We start from the raw sequence: 13862 nt of genomic DNA on the forward strand, positions 1-13862 counted from the left end.
CCTTGTGTTAAGTCCTCCCTTTGCCCTCAAGGGGGTGGGCTCTGAGGAAACTGGTTTTTTTTTTTTTTTTTTCAGGCTTTTGTTCTCTGGCGGTTCTTATGTTTGTGCACTTTTTTTTTCTCTCACTTTGACTGCTTTTGATGGTTTTTGTAGTTTTACAGGAAAGCAAACCGTACCCTGATCTCCCTCTCAGAGAGAAGCCTCAGTCTGGCTGCAGAGCCTAAATAAGTTCCCCCTTGGCTGCTGGCAGAGCAGGTTCTAAGTTGCGGTCCCTGGGGATATAAGATCTTTTGCTTGTACCCAAAGCCAAGGCAGTGGCAGCTGTCTGGGCAGCTCCAGACCACCAGAGAGGTTCCAAGCAGCAATAGCACACTGAGATTTTCCCGCTGGCCCAGGCTGGGAGTGCCTGGTCTTTCTGCATCTAAGAGCGCCCGGCTTGCTTGCACACACCAATTTCCGGGGAGACTGTGGGTCGCCCATGGGTCTCAGGCTCTGAGAATGGGGTGCAGGTCCTAAAGCACCAGGCTGGGCCCTCCACAAACCTCTCTGGGGGGAGAGTTTGGTCTGAAACAATGGCGCATATCAAAGAGCACTGGCTGGGCCCTCCCTGAACCTCTCTGGGGGGAGTTTGGTCTGAAACAATGGTGGGTATCAAAGAGCACTGGCTGGGCCTTTGTATCTCTCTCAGGGGAGTATCTCAGACTCTATAGCAGGGTTTCAGCATTCTGCCTCCCAGTGTGGCTCCCATCCCCTCACAGGAAATGGACCCCAGGGTTCTCAGGTGCCCTGGCGTTTTAGGGACCAAGAGCTGGTTTCTCCTCCCCACTCTCTCTGCCTTAGAACCAGTGGAGGCAGTCTTGGGACTGGGGACTTAAGCCCCTGTCCCTAGCAACCCCGATTCAGACAATTTCCCCCCACAATTCTTTGCTCTTTTGGAGTGCTTTCAACCAGTCTCTAAGTTAATGCTGGACCCCAGACGCAGGGCACTCTTGCTTGATTGGGGTATTACTTTCCAACCAGTCGCCTCTGGTGGCTCCCTCCCCCTTTTGTTTCTCTTCCCATATCAGTCCAACTTTCCCACTCAGCTTTATCTGCCCACTGGCGTCTTCTGCCCCTGTAGAGATCCAGACGTGTATAATTCTGATCTCAGGCTGATTTCATGGGTGATCAGAGTTCTATGGTAGGTAATCAGCTCACTTTGGGGTACAGGCTGAAAAGACACCTCTTCCTACTTCCCCGCCATTTTGTCCCCCTCTTCCTTGTGATTTTAATAACACTTTCTTTTCTAGCTTATTATAAAAATATAATATGGAATACATATAACAAACAAAACACAGGCTAATTAACTGTTTTTGTAAAAGTTAGTTTTCTCGTCAATAGCAGATTAGTACTCAAGTGCCTGGGGAGTCGAAAGTTATTCACATATTACTGACTGCAAATGGTCAGTGCCCTTAACCCCTGCAATTGTTCAAGGGTCAACTGTACGAGAATTGCCTGATTGACAAGGTTGTACAGTAGTTATGTGGAATGTACTGATTTGTAGGATATAAATGCTATGGGAATCAGGCATAATTTAACAATTGTCTTGCAAATGGTTCTGGGATAAAAGTTATTTTTTTCCTCTAATTTTAAGACTCTCTGTCTTAAAATTAATGTCTGTCTAAATCTCTAGGTTCATATGTAGTAATAAAAATTGGAAAATACCAAGAAGTTATCAATTAACATGACTGAAGTATTCATGAAAACTTGGTTGGTTGGGTGCTGTTTAGAAAGCTGGCATTTGGGCAGCCTGAAGCATGTAAAACCCAATAATGCTGATTTCCATATTAAAAAAAATGTTTAAAAGTTAATTAGCTACCAAGAAATATAGCTTAAAATATTATATAAACTTTCATTACACACATGATCCAAAAATATTTTCCTTTAAGAAAGATTTGTGCATATCATCCATTTAATAGGAAACTATTAAAATGTTTTATAACCATCCAGAAAATAAATTTCTACTATTTATGTTTCAGATGCTATACTTTTTCTTCAGAAACTCTGAGTACTCTCTGTGTGATTTCAGTACGTCATCACAATTTATATGTCTTTCAAAAGTAGATTCTAAAGAGGTGGCCCCACCAGATGAGCCTGATTCCAATACAGCAAAACCTAAAAAGAAAAAGAATTACAGTCTTTATCTAAAATACTTCATTCTTAACTAAATGTTAGTAAAAAAAACAAAGTTGAAGCCTTATGAGTGTTATGAAGAATGGAAAACATCTAATACAGCTACAATATAAAATACAAGATTACTTTTAAATATATTTTGCTCACAGTTGCCCACTGAGGTAATTGCTATTGTGGATGAATTTCAGAGCTTCTGTTTTTCTCATTACAAGATGATAACAGAGCCCACCCGTGAACAATCATGTACAACAGACTGAAAAATCAAACAGGCAATTTTCAGAGTTGAACAGAAGAACACACAGAAGGAAAATCCTAGTTTTCTATGAATATTGTCTGCTTTTTGGTGGAGGGGATATGTAAGCTGATATCTGAAGGACAGGGAAGAAGCATGCCAGGTGGAGGGAAGACGCATATACAAAGAACATATACAGAGAGTGAGGAAGAACACTTGTGGCATTGCAAGTAGTCAATGCTGAAGAGGTGCAAGAGCAAAGCAGCAGAGTAGGGTAAATGTTAGCAGTAAAGAAGGCTGAAAAAGCTGACAAGAACCAAACTGATTTGGGTGTTTTTATTCCATGTATGGAGCTTGGAATTTTACCCAATGGCAAAAGGTAAATCAATGACAAAATCAACGGCTGGATGTTTAAATGTCACCTGTCAAGTAAAGGTCATTTGAACCATAATTGCTTAACTAAGTATCACCTAAGACAAGACTGCTTTTTTCTTTTTTTCTTTTTTTAATTTTGGTTTTATATCATTAGCAGAAACAAGGATTTAAGAAAGCCCGCATATTCAGGTTGACAGTTCCAGAGGGATGGCAGAAGTGAAGGAAGATTACAGCTTGAAATAACAGATAAATAGACATTTGGAGATTTTTTTTTAAGTCTGAAAAACGATGACTAAATGAGGAATAAGTATGTTCCTCATTATGTTTATGTTTTATATTTTTATTAGATATATATTTAAAAAATTAATATAGTACCTATTGTTATCCAAACAATAGAAAACAATGGATTTACCATTCATAGGATATTTCAGAAATCAATGACCATCTTAATTCGGAAATTTGGCAACATACCTTCTTCTAGTTCTCTAGTTATATTTTTTTCCAACTCCTGCTGCATCTGAAATAAGTCAAATATTTATAATGTTCAAGTTAAACAAGACACATAATTGTAGGAATTATATATAGCTTATGAAATGTGAACTTAAAATAGCACTATTAGAGACTAAAATTAAGTTAGGGATTGCTTAAATAGAAAGATAATCACATAAATAAAATAAATCCCTACTTATTTTAATCTTAGGTAACGGAAGAAAGAGATGTAACACTATTTAGAGAAATCTGATAAAAAGTACAAGTAATATTGGTCTATTAAATATATATAATTTCTGGGAGAAGAGGAATATGGCAGAGGCATAGGGGGCCATAGTTTTGTCCAGTCCCTGGAATTCAGCTAGATAGCTTTCAAATCATTCTGAACACCTGTGAACTCAACCTGAGATCTGAGAAAAGAACTGTTCTAATTCTACAAATAGAAAAGTGACCACATTCTGCAAGGTAGGAGGTGTGGGATGGAGAAATGAATCGAAGGGGATACATGGGAAGATAAACTGTTGGGGGGGATGCATAAACTGCTTATCAGAAAGTGATACAGCAGTGGTGTGAAACAGGAACTTTTATAAGTCTAATCCGGTGAGGGACATCCCTGCTTGAAAAGCACTCAGGTGGAGAAGTGGGGTAGAATCCTAGGTAGAACTGCCTGATCTCAGGATCCCCAGGGTCACACAGAATGGGGTGCCTGAGTATGGGAGAGTTCCCAGGAGTTTCAGCAGGGAAGCCAGCTGCAATCAAAGAGCAGAGGAGGGGGCTTTCAGCTCAGTGTTTCCATTAATCACAAACCCCAGCCCATTGGGTAACCACTCTCAGAACAGGGCCAAACATGCAGAAGAACCAGGGCAAGACCTCCTCCTTCCCCCAGAGGACTGGCATGAATGCAGCCACAGGAGACTGCAAAGTTTAGAAACTCCAAAGGGGGTTGCATGGCTGAGATAAAAATGTTCAAAGCCTGGGTGTACACAGAGTGCATACAGAAACCAGGGAGACGAGAGTGATTGACAGCTCCTCTGTGAGGGCACACTGAAGAGTGGAGGGTGCCTGCTTTCAGCTCTAGGGCTGGACACTGGGAGGCTCACATTTTCATTCTAATCCTCTCAAGCAGTGTGGAAAACCGTCAGGGAACGAAAGCCACAAAGAGGAATCTGGAGGCCCTAAATTAGCCTGGACCCCTGGCAAGGGCAGTGCAATACCATCAGGGCAAGGACCTCTGAGAATTAGCACAACAGGCCCCTCCCCCAGAAAATCAGCAAGAACTTCCCGCTAAGATCAAGTTTAAGGAATCACAGACAACTGCAAAACTCTAGTGCTGGGGGAAAATACTATATAGAATCCATGGCTCCTTAAACTTTCAAGTTTAATTTTCTTTATCTTTTTCCATTTCAACAAATTTCTCATTTTATCAACTCAGGTTTTTTAAACATTTTTAATTGTAATTTTTATAGTTACATTCTATCCTTTCATAGTGCTTAACTTTATTTTCGCATATATATATTTTTTCTTTCTTTACAATTTTGGGATGTAGTTTCCTCTAAGAAACAGACCAAAATATACCCAAATCTAGTGTATTGCTCTGTTCTCATCATCTGATTATATTCTCACTTTTTAAATTTTTATTTTATTTATTTATTTATTTTGGTTTATAGAGATTATAGAGATTTGGTTGATAGAGATTATATTTCTCTGGGGTTGTTGTTGTTATTTTAGTATTTTGTTCTCTTCATTTTCTATTCTTCTCTAGACAGAATGACTAGATGGAAAAACTCACCTGAAATAAGAGAACAGGAGGTACTACTGACTGTCAGTGACCTAATCAGTATGGATATAACTAAGATGGCAGAATTAGAGTTTAGGATAGCAAGTATAAAAATACTCGCTGGGCTTGAACAAAGCACAAAGGACACTGGAGGATCCCCTTCTGGAGAAATAAAAGAACAAAAATATTACCAAGTTGAAATCAAAAGGTTATTAAGGGGATGCAATAAAAAAAATGGAAGCTCTACTTCTGGAAACAATATGGAGGTTCTCCAAGAAGTTAAAAATATGACCCAGTAATTGTACTGCAAGGTATTTTCCCCAAAGATGCAAACATACTGATGTGAAGGGGCACCTGGACACCAGGGTTTATAGAAGCAATCTCCACAATAGACTAACTGGGGAAACAGCCCAAATGTCCATCAACAGATGAATGGATAAATAAGATGTGGCTACCAGGCGCCTGGGTGGCTCAGTGGGTTAAGAAGATGTGGGATATTGCAAATGGAATATTACAAAGCCATCAAAAAGGATAAACTCAACAATTTACATTGATGTGGATGGAAACGGAGGGTATTATACTGAGTGAAATAAGTCAATCACAGAACGACAATTATCATATTGTTTCATACATAGGGGGAATATAAGAAAAAGTGCATAGAATCATAGTGGAAGGGTGGGAAAACTAAATGGAAGAAATCAAAGAGGGAGACAAATCATGAGAGACTCTTAACTATTGGAAACAGACGTTTGCTGAAGGGGAGGTGGGATGGGGGTAGGGGTAATTGGGTGATGGGCATGAAGGAGGGCATGCGATGTGTAGAGCACTGGGTATTATATACAACAGATGGTTAACTGAACACTATATCTGAAACATATATCATATATCAGCTAATTGAATAGAAATTCTAAAAAATTCATCACGTACATAATGGGTAATGGAGAAATAAAACCCTACTTATCTTTTACAGACTTACTGAGCTATAATTAACTAATAAATATTAGCTATTTCAAATTTTAAAAATTGGAGGCTCTAACTGCTAGGATAAATGACACAGAAAGGAGAAGTAGTGACAAAGAAGACAAAATGATGGAGAATAAAGAAGTTGAGAAAAGAAGAGAGGTAAACAATTACTGGATCAGTAATTCAAGGGGAGGGGAGAATTCAAGAGATAAGTGATACTATAAAGCAAAACAATATTAGAATAACAGGGATCCCAGAAGAGGAGGAAAGTGGGTGTGGAAGAAGGTGTACCTGAGAAATTACAGCAGAGAACCTCCATAATCCGGGGAAGAAAACAGTCATTCAAATCCAGGAGGCACAGAGAACCCCCTTCAATTTCAATAAGAATAGGCCAACACCTTGATATATAGTAGTGAAGTTTGCAAATTTCAGAGACAAAGAGAAAATCCAGAAAGCAGCTCAGGACATGCCAGAAAGGACTGGCATGGTATAGTCAGGGTGCTAAACCAGAAGAATATGCAGCCAAGAATATGTTACCAGCAAGGCTGTCATTCAAAGTAGAAGGAGAGATAAAGAGTTCCCAGGACAGACAGAAATTAAAAAAATTGTGACCACCACACCAGCCCTTCAAGAAATACTAAAGGGAATCCTGCAAGCAAAGAGAGAGACCCAAAGTGTCATAGACCAGAAAGGAATAGAGACAATATACAGAAACAATGACATTACAGGTAATACAATGGCACTCAATTCATATCTTTCGATAGTTAGCCTGAAAGTGAATGGGCCACATTCCCCAATCAAAAGACACAAGGTATCAGATTGGATAAAAAAGCAAAGACCCATCAATATGGTGTCTGCAAGAGACTCATTTTAGACACAATAACACCTCCAGATTGAGAGTGAGGGTGTGGAAAACCATTTACTGTGCTAATGGACATCAAAAGAAAGCTGGGGTGGCAATCCTTTTATCAAATTAGATTTTAAGCCAAAGGCCGTCATAAGAGAGGTGGAAGGACGCTATCATAATTAAAGGGTCTCTCCAAAAAGAAGATCTAACAATTGTCAAGATTTATGCACCTAACATGGGAGCAGCCAATTACATAAGCCAACTAATAACAAAATTAAAGAAACACATCGAGCATGATACAATAAATAGTAGGGGACTTTTACACCTCACTCACTGCAATAGACAGGTCATCTAAGCAGATCAACAAGGGCACAAGGGCTTTGAATGACACACTGGACCAGATGGACTTCACAGATATATTCAGAGCATTCCATCTTAAAGCCACAGAATACACATTCTTCTCCAGTGCACATGGAGCTTTCTCCAAAAGAGATCACATACTGGGTCACAAATCAGGTCTCAACCAGTACCCAAAGTCTGTGATCATTCCCTGCATATTTCCAGACCACAGTCCTTGAAACTTGAACTCAATCACAAGAGGAAATTTGGGAAAAATTAAAAAACATGGACGCTAAAGAGCATCCTATTAAAGAATGTTCATGGGTCAACCAGGAAATTAACAAACAAGTAAAAGAATTCATGGAAACAAAGGAAAATGAATACACAACTGCTCAAAATCTTTGGGATGCAGCCAAGGCAGTCCTGAAGAGGGAAGTATAGAGTAATACAGGCCTTCCTCAAGAAACAAGAAAGGTCTTAAATACACAACCTAACCTTCCACCTACAGGAACTGGAGAAACAACAGCAAAGAAAGCCTAAATCTGGCAGGAGAAGAGAATTAATAATGACCAGAGCAGAAAGCAAAGAAATAGAAACCAAAAGTACAGTAGAATATAGCAACACATTTAGGAGCTGGCTCTTTGAAAGAAGTAATAAGATCGATAAACCCCTGAGAAGACTTGGCAAAAAGAAAAGAGAAAGGACCGAAATTAATAAAATCATGAATGAAAGAAGAGAGATCACAACCAACACCAAGGAAACACAAACAATTTTAAGAATGTATAATAAACAACTATTTGCCAACAAATTAGACAATCTGGAAGAAATGGTAAGAGAAAAACCTGGACAGTTCAACCAAACATTTAAAAAGGAATTAATACCTATTCTTCTGAAGCTGTCTCAAAAAATAAAAACGACGGAAAACTTCCAAACTCTTTCTATGAGGCCAGCATTACCTTGATCCCCAAACCAGACAAAACCCCAACAAAAAGGAGAATTACAGGCCAATATTGCTGATGAACACGGATGCAAAAATTCTCACCAAGATACTAGCCAACAGGATCCAACAGTACATTGAAAGGATTATTCACCGTGACCAAGTAGGATTTATTCCTGGTCTGCAAGGGTGGTTCAACATCTGCAAATCAATCAGTGTGACACAATACATTAATAAAAGAAAGGATAAGAACCATATGATACTCTCAATAGATGCAGAAAAACCACCCGACAAAGTACAGCTTCCCTTCTTGATTAAAACTATTCATGGTTCAGGGATAGAGGGAACATACCTCAATATCATAAAAGCCATCTACAAAAAGCCCACAGTGAGTATCATTTTCAATGGGGAAAAACTGAGAGCTTTACCCTTAAGGTCAGGGACATGGCAGGGATGACCACTCTCACCACTGTTGTTCAACTAGTACTGGAAACCCTAGCCTCAGCAATCAGACAACAAAAAGAAATAAAGGCATCTGAATCAGGAAGAAGTCAAACTCTCACTCCTCACAGATTATGTGATACTCTACGTGGAAAACTCAAAAGACTCCATCCAAAAATTGTTAGAAGTTCTACAGGAATTCAGCAAAGTGGCAGGATATAAAATCAATGCACAGAAATCAGTTGCATTTCTATACACCGACAATGAGATAGAAGAAAGAGAAATTAAGGAGTCAAAGCCACTTACAATTGCACCAAAAACCATTAAGATATCTAGGAATAAACCCAAACAAAGAGGCAAGGGATTGGTACTCTGAAAACTATAGAACACTCATGAGAGAAACTGAGGAAGACCCAAAGAAATGGCAAAAACCTTCCATGCTCATAGACTGGAAGAACAAATACTGTGAAAATGTCTATGCTTCCCAGAGCAATTTATACATTCAACACAATCCCTATCAAAATACCATCAACATTTTTTCAGAGCTGGTACAAATATTCCTAAAATTTGTATGGAACCAGAAAAGATCCCAAATGGCCAAAGGAATGTTGAAAAAGTTCACCAAAGCTGGTGGCATCACAATTCCAGACTTCAAGCTCTATGACCAAGCTGTCATCTACAAGACAGTATGGTATTGCCACAAATACACACGCATAGATCAAAGAGCCCAGAAATGGACCCTCAACTCTATGGTCAACTAATCTGTGACAAAGCAGAAAAGAATGTCCAATGGAACAAAAGCCAGTCATTCCAACAAATGGTGTTGGGAAAACTGGACAGCCACAAACAGGAGAATGTAACTGGACCATCTTGTTACATTACACATAAAAATAAGATTCAAAATGGATGTAAGACGTAAATGTGAGACAAGAACCCATCAAAACCCTAGAAGAGAACACAGGTTGTATTCTCTCTGGCTTTGGCCAAAGCAACTTCTTGCTAGGCATGTCTCCAAAAGCAAGGGAAACAAAGACTTCATCAAGATAAAAAGGTTTTGCATAGCAAAGGAAACAACTGACAACACTAAAAGATGACCTACAGAATGGAACATGGTATTTGTAATTGACATATCAGATAAGGGGCGAGTATCCAAAATCTATAAAGACTTATCAAACTCAACACCCAAAGAACAATCCAGTCAAGAAATGGGTAGAAGAAATGAACAGACATTTCTCAAAGAAGACACACAAATGGGCAACAGATATGAAAAAATGCTCAGCATCACTTGGCACCAGGGAAATAAATATAAATCAAAATCACAATGAGATATCACCTCACACCTGTCAGAATGGCTAAAATGAACACGTCAGGAAACAACAGATGTTGTCAGGCATGCAGAGAAAGCAGAAGCCTCTTACACTGTTGGTGGGAATGTAAACTGGTGCAGGCACTCTGGAAAACAGTATGGTGGTTCCTCAAAGAGCTGAAAATAGAGCTACCCAATGACCCAGCAATTGCACCACTATGTATTTACCCCAAAGATATAAATATATTGATCCAAAGAGGCATCTGCAGCCCAATGTTTATATCAGCAAATTTATTTATTTATTTATTTGAGACAGAATGAGATATAGAGAGCACAAGTGGGAGAAGAGGCAGAGGAAGAGGAAACAGCAGATTCCCCACTTAGCAGACAACCTGCAATGGGGCTCTATCCCAGGACTGAGGAATCATGAGCTAAGCTGAAGGCAGTCACTTAACCAACTAAGCCACCCAGGCACCCCTCGGTACCCTACATTAGACCCCATTTTGAGCATTCAATGAGAGGGTACCTTTTATAAGAAAGCTCTAAGTAAGAAAATTCTAGATGAGAATACTTGTAATATACAGCTGACCCTTGACCAACATGGGTTTGAAGGGTGCAGGTCTACTCTACTTACACATGGACTTTTTTTGATACAGTATTTTAGTGTATTTTCTCAATAACATTTTTAAATATAGCTTTATTATGAGAATATAGTATATAATACATGTAATGTAAAAAAAAAACTGTGTTAAAGAACTATTTATGTTATCAGTAAGGCTTCCAGTCACTAGTAGGCTACTAGTAGTTTAGTTTTTTAGATACCATGCAGAAGTGAAATCATATGGTATATGCCTTTCTCTGCATTATTTCACTTGGCAAAATACTAGGTCTACCAATGTTGTCACAAATGGCAAGATCCCATTCTTTTTTATAGCTGAATAAATATTTCATTGTATATGTATCACACATCTTCTTTATCTGTTCATCTATTGATGGACACTGAGGTTGCTTCCATACTTTGGTTATTGTAAATAATGTAAATAATGTTTCAAAAGACATAGGGGTGCACATAACTTTTCAAATTAGTGTTTTCATTTTCTTTGGGTAAATACCCAGTAGTGGAATTGCTGAATGGTACTGCATTTCTATTTTTAATTTTTTGAGGAATCATAACACTTTTTGACAATAACATTATATTCAGGCCTTATAAAATTAATAATATGACAACATTACTAGACAGCCTTGTAAAATTAATAAATCAATACCACTTGATGGGAGAAACTTTTATTGAAGCAATTTTATAAAGCATTAATAAATAATAGGTAAAATATAAGACACTTTTTTATATGACATGACTTAAGGAATTACCAATGTGATGTTATTGTCTTTTCCTAAATATTTACTTCTGCGACCTTTATTTCCAAGTGAGAACTGTGTTTAGAAGGTGGAAATAGCTTCAAGTCCACTAATAAGGAGAACCCATTTGCAATTTTATTTATACTTTTCCATTTATCCAAAAAATAGGAGGATAAAAAATTATAAACAGAAAAACAACATGCAATGTATCAGCAAATTTTAATTCAAAGAATTATTAACGAAGGATTTTCTCATAAATGTTAGTTTTCAAACTATGGCTCATAGAAATCTAAGGGTCTCCTGGGACACAGCAGGACTGAGGGACAAGGAAGTCTACAGGTGTAGTCTTATCTCACATTTAGCTAAACAGCTCTACTTGTCTGTGTTTTATATAATACAGTTTAATGCAAAAAAAAAAAAAAGATAAGTTCTATTCTTTGGAAAAAACAATTTTTCCCCAGAGGTATAAAAGTCACTAACTTAGTCAACATCCCTAATTTCACATAAGAGACAAAAAGGCCTCAGAGAGATTGTAGTTTGCCTGAGGTCAAAAAACCACCTAGTTTGCAGGCCAGGAATGTGTTTTAGTTACTTCCTCATATTCAGGAAATACATGCATTTTTAACTAGAAATCAGAGAAAATGAATACATAAAACTTTGTTCTGTGGCTCCATAAAGTTAAGGCATTAGACAGAAAACAGCTTTCTAACTAAACTATAAATTTTTACAGTCATGAACAAAAATAAAGGACGAGAAGTTATCTTAACTCCTATTAGTAACAGTCAATATGCTCAATTTATAAGCAAAATTTTTTTAACTTGAAAGGACAGGGAACTTGAAGGAGAAAATCTTTGGTTGAACCAAAGAACCTGAAACTGAGGAAATTCTTCCTTAAAAGAATTATTCATTTCCTTCAAATAAAACTTGGTTTATCAAACTCAATCAACAAATGGTTACCTATGTTGTGAGCTATTTATTGCAAAGTCTAAAACACTGAACAGATTTCTCTTTGCCATCTAGCCTTCCCATTAGTTCACATGTACAAAAGACACGATTAACTTTAATTATAAATTAAATCCACTCGGAAATTATAGGTAAACCTTCATTTCCATGTGAGAACATTTCTCTACCTTCTTCATGACAGGAAGAGAGATTCGCCTAATGGGTGAATTTGGGAGAAGGCACTAAGCAGTGCCTACATGCTTCCAGATCTCTTATTTGAAAAGCTATGCCTGCCCTAGTAACATGAATTGAGGTCTGCTTTCATCTTTGTGGGATGGGCATCAAACATCTCTTCCTTCCATTTACAACTGTGTGTGGAAGTGCCTAATTTGGAGTAAAGGAGTAAAGTATTAGGAAGTTGGCAGTGGCTACATAACTAAGCCACATCCTCCAATCTGTTAGTATGTATTACAGTTACTAAGCTTATCTCCATCTGCCTGACTCCTGTGTTCTCAACTCAGAAAAAGAAGAGCAATGTCATCTGCCACCTACTCCACCACAGCTCCAACAAGAAAAATGATCAGACAATACTTAGAAACGGTTTCTTCTTCCTTGACTTTATACCTAACATTCATTGTTCAAAGTGACATACTTTAAAGAGGGAAAACGTTGAAAACAATTTCAGAAATAAACACAGAAAGTCAGACAAAATGAGGAGATAGAGGAATATGTTCCAAATGAAAGAACAATACAAAACTTCAGAAAAATAGCTAAATGAAACAGAGATAAGTAATCTACCTGAATAAGAGTTCAAAGTAATGGTCATAAAAATGCTCAGCAAACTTGGGAGAAGAATGGATGGATTCAGTGAGAACTTCAAGAAAGAGAAAATATAAAGAAGAACCAATCAGAGCTGAAAAATAAAACAACTGAAATGAAAAATACTCCAGAGGGATCAACAGCACATTAAAAGCTGCAGATAAACAGATCAGTGATCTACAAGACAGGGTAGCAGAAATCATCCAAGCCAAAAAACAAAAAGATAAAAGAATTTTTAAAATGAGGACAGGTTAGGAGACCTACTAGGATCGAGCCCCACACCACGCCCTGTGCTCAAGGAGTCTGCTTCTCCCTCTCTCTGTGGCCCTCCCCTCCCATCTGTGTTCTCTCTTGCTTGCTCTCAAAAATAGATTAAGAGAAAGAAAGAAGGAAACAAAGAAAGAAAGACAGACAGACAAGGCCATAACTAGAAATAAGAAAATTATGAAAGAAAGAGTTTTATTGGTAAAAGCAAACATACAATAAAAGTAATAGATCAATCACTTTTATAAAGCCAGTATGAATGTTAAAAGACAAAAGTAGTAACAACAATTGTGTCTACAGTAATTAGTAAAGGGATACACAAAATAAAAAGGTGTAAACTAAGACATCAAATACATAAAACAAGGGGGGGTCGAAAAATGTAGTGTTTTTAAAATGTGTTTGAACTTAAGTAGCCATCAACTTTAAAAAGACTTCTATATATATGGGATGTTATATATGAACTTCACTGTGATCACAAAAATCTATAATATACAAAAAAGAAAAAGAAAGGCAACCAAGCATAACACTAAAGAAAGTCCTCAAATTAGGAGGGAAGAGAGCAAGACAATAAGGAAACCAAATGAAAGAACAAGATTGAGGCCT

General features: G+C 37.8%; 1 long non-coding RNA gene across 2 annotated transcripts in view; it reads right to left on the reverse strand.

Moving 5' to 3' along the window:
* Positions 1-1933: 1933 nt before the first annotated feature.
* LOC309857824 overlaps positions 1934-13862 on the reverse strand; it is a 37473-nt gene continuing 25544 nt past the window's right edge. For both annotated transcript variants that reach the window (XR_014307928.1, XR_014307929.1), the window contains 3 exons: positions 8237-8332; positions 3251-3296; positions 1934-2154 (listed from right to left, as the gene is read on the reverse strand). This is a non-coding gene — a long non-coding RNA (uncharacterized lncRNA). The remainder of the gene's footprint in view (positions 2155-3250; positions 3297-8236; positions 8333-13862) is intronic.

The sequence above is a fragment of the Mustela nivalis genome (assembly GCF_964662115.1).
Source record: "Mustela nivalis genome assembly, contig: HAP1_SCAFFOLD_1323, whole genome shotgun sequence".
NCBI classification, from domain to species: Eukaryota; Metazoa; Chordata; class Mammalia; order Carnivora; family Mustelidae; genus Mustela; species Mustela nivalis.